The 9,979-nt window shown below is 50.9% G+C and overlaps 1 long non-coding RNA gene across 1 annotated transcript; it reads left to right on the forward strand.

Annotated features, from left to right (window-relative positions):
- The first annotated feature begins 1,507 nt into the window (after window positions 1–1,507).
- LOC106727166 lies at window positions 1,508–8,764 on the forward strand. The gene is made up of 3 exons (XR_001363326.1): window positions 1,508–1,712; window positions 6,437–6,558; window positions 8,553–8,764. It is a non-coding gene; the product is annotated as an uncharacterized LOC106727166 (long non-coding RNA).
- Window positions 8,765–9,979: the final 1,215 nt, after the last annotated feature.

Raw genomic sequence — 9,979 nt, forward strand, 5'->3', positions numbered from 1 at the left:
ACTCTCACGCACACACACACACGCTCACACGCACACGCACACACACACACACTAACACGCACACGCACACACACACACACACACACACACACACACCCGTTAGAAGTGGCAGGCTCTACCTCAGTGGCTCTTCATGAACCCTGACTGGGTTAAGCTCTTAATAAACACACACACCTGCGCTCCACACCAAAACAATTGTGCTGTTGGTGATGGGGCCTCGACATCTGTATTTTTAAACCACCCGCGTGATTATAATGTACAGCCAGGGTAAAGAACCACTGTTCCATATGAAGAAATATTAGAACAAGCAATAAATAGAAAGACACATCTTATTCTTGAATAGGAAGACTCAATGTTGTAAAAGTTCAATTTACTGTAGTCAGTAAATGCCATGTAATTTCCATAAAACATCAATGGATTTTTAAACACAACAAGTATTTCAGAATAGCTAGGTAAACTTTGATAAGGGAAAGAAATGAGAGGGACTAATATTAATGGATATGAAAACAGTTTAAGAATCAGTATTTTTATGTTTTTATTTTAAATACATTTTTATTGTTGATAGTATCTCCCATTTTTCCCCCTCTACCCCCTCCTCCCAGGCCGGACAACCCCACCCCAGGTCATCACTACCCTATTGCCCGTGTCCATGGGCTGTGCCTGTAAGTATATAAGTTCTTTGAAGAACTCATATTTTTTAAACAGCATGGGCTTAATAGAAGAATAAAAAGAAAAGTGAAACCAAAAAAAGAGTAAAAAACAGACGCAGCATGTAAGCAAACTATATAGGTGAGGACTACAGACGTGTCGTTCTAAGTCAGGCCATTAGAGAGACGGCCTGGGCATTGGTGTCGGGACAGAGAGTGGCCCTGCGGACCGCTGGCCCCTCGACCGTGCTCCGTGGAGACAGGTACAATCTCCTATTCATCAAACATTTAAACCTCAGAAGTGAGAACAGAAAAGGATGAGAGGGTTTCTATTCACCAGGTGTAAATGTTCGCGTGGCTGTCGTGCATTCTAAGCATGAATTAGTTCCAGGATCTCTTCCATGATGAGATTCGAAACCAATGAGGCACATGTACCAGTCTTGTCTCAGGTAGCCTCATCCATGTGCCTACATAAAAATGTCAGCACGTCTGAAGCAGACCTCGGAGTCATGCACAAACAAAATATGTCCTAATTGTTCTTGTGATTATTTTCTTCACCTGTTGGTTATTATCAAATATTTGTTTAGTTTCCAAGTATTTGGAGATTTTTAAAATATATGTTTGTTATTGATTTTTAATTTAATTCTCTTATAATCAGAGAACATACCCTTGACCGGAATCAAACCCGGGACCCTTCAGTCCACCGGCCAATGCTCTATCCACTGAACCAAACCAGCTAGGGCCCCAGTATGATTTTAATCCTTGTACATGTATGGAAGCTGCTTTTGTGGGCCAGCAGGTGGTCTGCCTGGCCGAATGGCTCACGAGCACGTGGAGAGAATGTGTATCCTGGTGTTGTGTGTGTGGCTCAGTGTCCATTAGGTCAAGTGAGGTTGTTTAGGTTTTACAAGTCCTTGCTTATCAGCAACCTACTTGTTCTACAATTACTAGGCGAAGTGTTGAAGCCTCCAGCTGCAAGGATGGATTGATTGATGTTCTTGCTGTTCTGTCAGGCTTTGCCTCCTGTGTTCTGAAGCTCCGTGACTGACGCATGCATTTCTACAGGTAGGTGAGCTGGCTTCTTTGTCATCATGAAATGTGCCTCTTTTTTTTTTTTTTCCAAGAGGAAGGGAGAGGGATAGAGAGTTAGAAACATTAATGAGAGAGAAACATTGATCAGCTGCCTCCTGCACACTCCCTACTGGGGATGTGCCTGCAACCAAGGTACATGCCCTTGACCGGAATTGAACCTGGGACCTTTCAGTCCGCAGGCCGACGCTCTATCCACTGAGCCAAACCGGAAATGTGCCTCTTTATCTCTGGTAATAGTCCCTCTTCTGCAGTCTGCTCTGTGTGGTGCTAATGTAGCCATTCCGCTTTCTTACGATTTGTGTTTGCATGGTATATCTTCTTCCATACATTTACTTTCAACCTACGTGTGTCTTGATTGTAAATTCTCTGATACAGACGTCACTTTTTATCATTTTATAAAATTGTCCTTTTTCTCAGTTACATGAAAATATTAGCTGACTTTATGTGTAGAAGGATGCAGGTGTTTTCTAATCCTCACCCGAGGAGGGAGGAAGAGAGAGAGAGAGAGAGAGAGAAGAGAAGAGAAGAGGAGAGGAGAGAAGAGAAGAGAAGAGAAGAGAAGAGAAGAGAAGAGTCATGGTTGCCTTCCATATGGGCCCCCACTGAGGCCCAAACCCGCAACCCAGACAGGTGCCCTGACCAGGAATCGAACCCGTGACCTTTTGGTGCACAGAAGGACATTCAACCAACTGAGCCACTCCAGCAGGCGAAGGACACTGTTTTCTAACAAATGTACTCAGTGGTTCATTACTTAGCAGAAGTGCAAGTGTTCTGAAAGTTAATGTCACGCTGTGCTAAGTAACAAAAAGTTCACAAAGGCACAGCCCCGATGGCCTCCCACCGCCAGGGGGCAGGCAGCCTTGGAAGCAGGCCTGGTCACGCAGAAGGTGGTGCGTGCTCCTCTGAAGACGGAGCCGAGGGCTGGCAGTGCCGTGGGCAGAGGACTCTGCCTGGGGGAGGGGCCAAGGAGTTTTCACAGAAGAGATGACATCTGAACTCCTTCCTAAATGGTGGGCACGAGTTTGCCAGGTGAATGAGGTGATCTCCATATAAAGGGCCTCGTACAGGGCCAGGCACGTGGTACGACCCATGGACGCCAGTTCTGGTTCTGGTTGGGACGAGGCCCAGGCCAAGGCTGCAGGTCAGCTCATTCCAGGGAACACTTACCGGGGGCCTCGTATACGTCAGGCACAGGTCCAGGCTCCGCCGGCCTAGGTGCCAAGTACACCCTGTGAAGACAGATAATTCCACAAGGGTCTGGTGTGAGCGTGTCCAGGACGACTATTTATAGCGTTTGCTCTCGGGACGGAGCGGGGATGTTTGTGTGAACACGGCTGGCACATTCCTACTTGCCTGCGGCCCCCACTCCAGCACAGGCAGCCCTGCGGGGGGCAGCTGAGGACTGGCTGGGCCCGGCTTCAGAGGAGGGCGGACGGTCCAGCCTGCCCCCGGGGTGTGGTCACTGGGATCTGTGCTCAGGTCTGTCCAGGCAACAGCTTTCCCTCACAACATGGATGGACGAGTCCAGACGCCTGCATTGCCGTCCCCGGTCATGACCCGGAAGGACCCACCTGCCCTCCCGTCATAGCCCTTCGTCACCCCAGCCACCCGTCCCCATGCTCTCCTGCAGGAATGAAGGGACCTGTGCCCTTATCTGCAGGGATTATGCTGAACACAGAGCCTGTGTCTGCATCTGAAGTAGAACGTTTGTCATGTCAGGGGCAGTCTGAGGCGTGTCCAGTGGCAGTCCTGCTGGCGTAGCTGGTTTCAGAAAACAGCAGGAAGGTGCCAGGTGTTTCACCAGCGTTTCATTTCACCTCACAGCGATTCCCTCAGGCCGGAGTTATTGTAACTACTGTGCACATCAGGAGACTGAGGTACAGAAGTGTAACTTATCAAAGACTCAGCATGGCAGCCGGGGTTTGAAACCGGGTCTCTCCCACGCTGACCGGCTCCCTTCTACGATCACAGCAGCAGTTTCAATGCGGCTGTTGGTTGTGCTTCTGCCGCGCGCCACACACAATGTGAGATGCTCACATGCATCCTCTCTGACCCTCGGGACTTTTCTTCGCTACAACATTCAAAGCACTGACTGCCTTGCTGGGAGTCACACGGCCAGGCCAGTGTACTAGCCGCACGCCCGTCCTGGGACTGGAGCCGCCTTCTTTCTCCTGCAGCGCCAGTGGTCTCCGGGCCTGCCCTGGGATGTGTGTAAAGCCCTGCCCCCCTCTGACTCACCGAGTAGCCAGGTGCTTCTAAGGTGCTGTTTGGTGTGAGCCCAGAGCTCTACACGTCACAGTGACTGAGCAGCAGCAGGCACGCCTGTCTCTCTCTCTCTCTCTCTCTCTCTCTCTCTCTCTCTCTCTCTCTCTCTCTCGGCTGTACTTTCCTGGGAAGAGCTGAGACCTGGAGGCAGGCGCCTGGGCTGGGAGGAGGCAGGCCGAGCGGTGACCTCCGCTTTGACTCCCGCTGAGGCCGGGCAGGCTGCTGGCATCTGTGCAGGACTGACTGGGAGAAGGGGAGGTGCCTGGAGAACTGGAGGGGGGCGGCCTCCTTCCGGGAGGTGTCTGCGCACCGCGCAGTGAGAGGCCCCGGGAAAGCGCTCGTCTTCCTGTCACCCTGACCGTAAACCAGCCCCTGCCAAGCACCCCGGGCAGCCAGGGCCCTTCCCTGACGCCACGGGGGGACCCTTCACTGTCACACCACGGGGTGTGCTGAGGGAGGGCCAGGAGAGGAGGCGCCAGGGTGGGGGTGCGTACGTGGGAGGGAGGGAAGGGTGTCATGTCCTGTATGGGCTTGAAGTCTGGTTTACGTAGAAACAATGTCTGGGTGCTAGTTTGGCTCTTGGTGGTTCATTAAAGCCTATTCATAATCTTCCCAGGAACGTACTATGTTTCACATACAAACAGCGATGCGTTTCATGGCCTTTCGGGTCCAGTAGACTCTGAGGAATCAGCGTGGAGGCGTGGCCATCATTTAAAACGTTTCTGGGACAAATCTGGGGTCACCACTGGGACTCCAAGAAATCGCTTCTCTCCCCTCCAACTGCCTAGCAGTCGAGCGCCCACTGGGGGCCCAGGAAGGTGAGGAGCAGCTCAAAGCTGGGTGCCCTCTGCGTTGATCACGACTCAGTGCCGGTGGTCAGATCACAGCACACTGGCAGCCATTTCTTCCCTTCCCTCGTGTCCTCCTCCCCCCTGGCGGCCATTTCTTCCCTTCCCTCATGTCCTCCTCCCCCCGAGCAGCCTGCCGTGTGATATGAGCATGTAGGGCCCCTATCCCACCCATGGGGTAGGGTCCAGTCATGAATGGAAACCGGGAGGTTGGTCGCCCACACGCAGTGACAAAACGCTCCCTAGACCACCTACTGTCTCTGGGATCAGGCGCATTTCAATGACTAGACTTTAGGAGACCAAGTGGCTGTTGCAGGGAAATATCGGGGCAGGAACTTTGCTGTAAGGGCTGAGGGGTGCTTCCGATTACCTGGAAAGCTGACGGGAAGAAAACGACAAACTCAGGCATTTACACTTGCAGCCTAGAGCCCTGTGAGAGTCAGAACGCTTCCCTGACTCAGGTCTTACATCAACAGGGCTGAGGGACCCAAAAAACAAGCCAGGTTTGATCCGCAGCTTAATGCATCGCCACGCAGGGCTTCCGGGCGTGGCGAGGAGCGTGGGGGCCTGGGTAGGTTCTAACGAGTCCAGCTACCTGGAGCCCCCAAATTCCACTGAGTCTTAGTTGTCAGCAAAAGCAATCTGCCTCCTCCGTCTGATCATCTCAGCCTCCCTTTGCTGGTAACGGGTTTTAATAGAACCTGAAGTTGCCGATTTGACCATGATGAGTCTCCTCAAGGTCAATCCCACGCTCCTCACAGCCTCCAGACCCAGGCCCATCGCGTGGTAGGTTCAGATCCTGAAAGACTCCAGGGGAGAAGGGGAAAAGAGAAAAACTGGAAAATATGCGTGATGAATACAGTCCTCATTTCCGCAGTTCATGGGCCAAAGCTGGTATTTGCAGCTCCTTCCTCCACTCCCGTCCCCTGTCCCCTGTGTCCTCAGCTCCCACGGTAGAGGGCTGTGATGGTTAGCAGCCGGGGTGACCAAAGTCCCACTCCCGGGAGATCTGGGCCGTCGGTGGGTCTTTCCTGGCTTGGGTTGCTCTCATCTCCCAGGAGCTGGGAGTCGTCCTGAAAGTCGCCCAGAGAGTCCCTGGCTCCCAGACAGTCTTTCCTCCCTTCGCTGTGTAGCACCAGCCCCTTTTCTACTGTATAATCGGGGCCACTTGCCCCAGCGAATACAGTAACCCCCTTCTTTGCTTGTGCTTCGAGTGGCTGGTGAGGCAGCCTCGGCTTCCATTCGGTGGAATTCCGGTGTTTCTTAGAGGAAGTTTTCCTCCCTTGGGAACTAAGAGCCCAGCATTGTGTGGATGGAAACAAAGGTGTGTGAGTAGGTCATTAGGAATTGCAACGAAGGGTCCAGCATTACTTCCACATGTTGGCCCTTGGAGCTCAGTGTTCTGGCCATGGAAGAAATAACACTGTATGTCGGTGTTGGCTCAGAGAATATAGTATTACTGTGTGAGTTCCCCAGTCCCACTGGTGTCAATAGAAGCGAGCTGTCAATCAAATCATCACCCTTTTATCAAGTCAGCTTCTTCCTACGGACACCGACCATTTATTCACACCTGATTCTCTACAGGGAGCTCCTGAGTCAGACGCTGCATTTGACGGGGACCTCGGGGAGCCAACATAGCAAGCTGTAGCCCATGGGCAGTGGCGCCAGGAGAAACCAGCCCAGGCCAGAGGCGCGGCCCTCTTCCGGTTGGTGTCTTTGCTCCAGGATGCGAGGGCTCAGCGTGGCCTCGGGCAGCAGGTGGCTGGCGGGCCCTGGGGTGGGTCATTCAGGAGCCAGTGGGGTCTGGTGGTGGTGAGCGGGCACTCGGCAATGACAGCAGCCACGTGGGCCTGGAGAAAGGGAGGCTGGAGTTCTTAACCCGCTGCTGCCAGAGCCATGGTTCACCGAGCCCATTGATTGCGTGCCAGGGGAGCTGGGAGAGACGCTGGCTGACATCCACAGGACGGGTCCGACCCTGGGGAGTCAACCTAGCTGGTTATTCCCGTTTTAAAGAGGACAGCACCCACTGGGGAAGGACCGAGAGGCTTTGCCAAAGGTTCCTTCTGCCTGGGAGTATAAGCAGGAGCCTGGATTCTGCCATCTTGTCCGGTGACTGGAGAATAAATGCCAAACCCCGGGGTCACGAAGTGCCAGGGGATCTCGGATTTATGGAGCGGAGGAGAGCTATTGCTTATCTTTTTTGAGGGTTTTTGTTGTGATTGTTAACCCTCACCCCAGAGTATTTTTCCATTGATTTTTAGAGAGAGTGGAGGGAGGGAGAGAGACAGAGAGAAACATCCATGTGAGAGAGAGACATTGATTGATTGCCTCCCGCACACCCCCCGACTGGAGCGAGGCTCGAGCCTGCAACCGAAGTCCGAGCCCTTGACAGGAATCTAACCCGAGACCTTCAGTCCACGGGCCAGCACTTAACCAGGGAGCGCAAGCGGCCAGGCAGAGAGGTACCTCTTGGTGGAAGAAGCGGAGAGCGCTCAGGAGCAGCCAGGCTTCTCGGAAAACCCAGTAGAATAGCGTTGCCACCTGTGTTCTTTCATTTTAAACCCCTTTCTCACTGCCGTATCAGGAGTGTTTTAGAGGTGAAGAAAGGGGAGGACATCAGAAGCAACTAAAGACCAAAGAAATATTTCAAAAAGACCAACATCGCAGAGATGGGGCCATCGGTAACCTAGAAAGGAAGAACCGCTAACATTCCAAAAGCCAGCCGCAGTCTGATGTGAAATTTGTATAAACTCGAAAGAGCCAAAGGGGGAAGAAAAAGTAAGTGTCACGTGAGTGTCGATTAGATCCGAAATCCCTCTTCTCAGCAAAAGCGAGTCTGAGTTCACCAGATCAAGCGGATGGTTTGTTTTAAAACCAGCGAGGCTCCCGCGCCGTGGCCTGGCCTCGCTGCTCCGTGTGTCACAGGTCCTGTCGTTTGTTGTGACGGGGAGGGAGCTCCACCTGCATAAACAGGCCGAGGGCCGGGCAGAGGTCTTCATTTCCCGGTAACCCCAGGCCTGTGACCTAGAGCAGTCACCTCACCTCTTCGGGCCAAAGGCCTGTTCCATCAATTATGAAATCAGAGACAAGGCTAAATGTCCGCTCAGCCTCCTTCCAACTTCCAGACTCAATTATTCTATGAAAACTGCGGTTGCCCTTCCCAAGCCTTGATGTGGGCTCTTGAGTTTATGGATGAAAAGATGGCACCAGCAGGGGTCACTGCAGGCACGCGGAGCCCTCGGCTGATCTTCCTGTTGCCTGGAGTCACAGGGGCCTTTGTCCTGGTTTCCCTCAGCGGCTCATAGACCCTCAGTGTCCCAGGGGTTATCTGACTTGATCTTAAATGCACTCAGAACACCCAGCCCAAGTGCTGTCTTAGTCTTGTTTCTCTTCCTTGATTTTATTTATTTTTCCCGCCGGGAGATCATTTTCCTTCGTGGACTCTGAGGTCCTCCTGGATAATGTGTTTGTTCAGTTAGCTGTGCTGGCTCTTTCACCTCTGAGAATGGTGGTGGGTATTAAATAGTGTCTATTTCTTTAACTGTAGGAGATTATATTCTAACAAAACACACACAATTCAAGTCTATCAGAGGGGCCTTTCTTAAAGCCTGTGAGCACCGAGACAACGTATTCACCTCTTAGAGTCGGTCCACCCATCCCTGGGGTTGTAGCATTCTCTTCATTGCTCACTCTCCCCCAGGTTATCCTGCTGTGTACATGAACTCCGAGGGACTCGGTCATACACCCACGAGCAGGTAAGGCTTTCAATGACAGTTCTAACTTCAAATATCCTGTCTATTGTCAAATTATACGTTTTTGCTCTGAAAACATAGTAACTATCCATCTAATATAGAGCAAGCCTGTCAAACCCACAGCTCGCAGGCCACATGCAGCCCACAACGAATATTTTTGCGGCCCAGCCAATATGATGGTATGTAAGAAACATTTTAATAAAAATTTCATAACTTAATTTTTACAATATCTTGTTATACATAATTATTATTTTTTCTTGGAGGAGAGAGGGAGGAGAGGGGGAGGAGATCCTGTTATACATAATTATTAATAATGAACTACAACGTTCGCTAATGACTGATTACTATAATCGTGTTGCATTCATTTCCCTTATGCACAGGTGCACCATTTATCTCCACTAATACTAACAGCAAATATTTTAGCAGCGGATTGCCACATCATTAGTCTTGGACTGACTTGTTTGGTGTGCGCAACAGGAAATATTTCCCTTTTGGAGAACCAGAAAAATAGGTTTATTTGTGTTATGCTTGTTAATTTGTGCAGTTATTCAGTGCTGGTAAGTTAATGTTCAAGAAAAAATACTAATTTTTATTAAAATGTCCTATTTATGTTAATGATGACTCATTTATTTCACCCCTTTGTATTCAGCATGTCGCTATCGAAATAAACCTACGCTTCTATGAAAATGGAAGCTTTGTTTTTTGCGGCCACATAAGCTTAAACCTTGTCATTTGGCCCCTGTTAGCCTGTGAGTGTGACGTGCTTGATGGAGAGTCAGGGGTCCTCAAACTTTTTAAACAGGGGGCCAGTTCACTGTCCCTCAGACCATTGGAGGGCCGGACTGTAGTTTAAAAAAAAAAAAAACTATGAACAAATTCCTATGCACACTGCACATATCTTATTTTGAAGTAAAAAAACAAAACGGGAACAAATGCAATATTTGTATTTGCATGTGGCCCGCGGGCCGTAGTTTGAGGACCCCCTGATGGAGAGTCAGGGGCTACTGTGTCTATGGCGCTGAAAGGTGGGCACCCAGCAAAGTCAGGGTCACCCCAGAGGCCTGTCTTAGAATTCAGTCCTTAGTCTTGCTTGTTTGTTTAAAGTCCTTAGTCTTAAATCCTGAATCTTGGGACCCTTTAGAACTCCAAAGAGGTTCCGTCTGCCCCAAAGCCTCTCTCCAAACTCCATCGTGTGTTTATACAAAACCTGACGATGGCGGCATTGTGCCAGGAGCCAAAGAAACGGACCCCTGGTGCCACGAAGAGCAGTGTCTCTGGCTCTGTGGCCTGATGGGTGTGGCACCCCTGTCATGACACTCCGTGACCACAGCGGTGCTTAACAGGCGATGCTCTCTGGACCACGCGTGGACAGAGG

This window comes from Myotis brandtii, unplaced genomic scaffold, assembly GCF_000412655.1.
Source record: "Myotis brandtii unplaced genomic scaffold, ASM41265v1 scaffold381, whole genome shotgun sequence".
In the NCBI taxonomy this organism is placed as follows: Eukaryota; Metazoa; Chordata; class Mammalia; order Chiroptera; family Vespertilionidae; genus Myotis; species Myotis brandtii.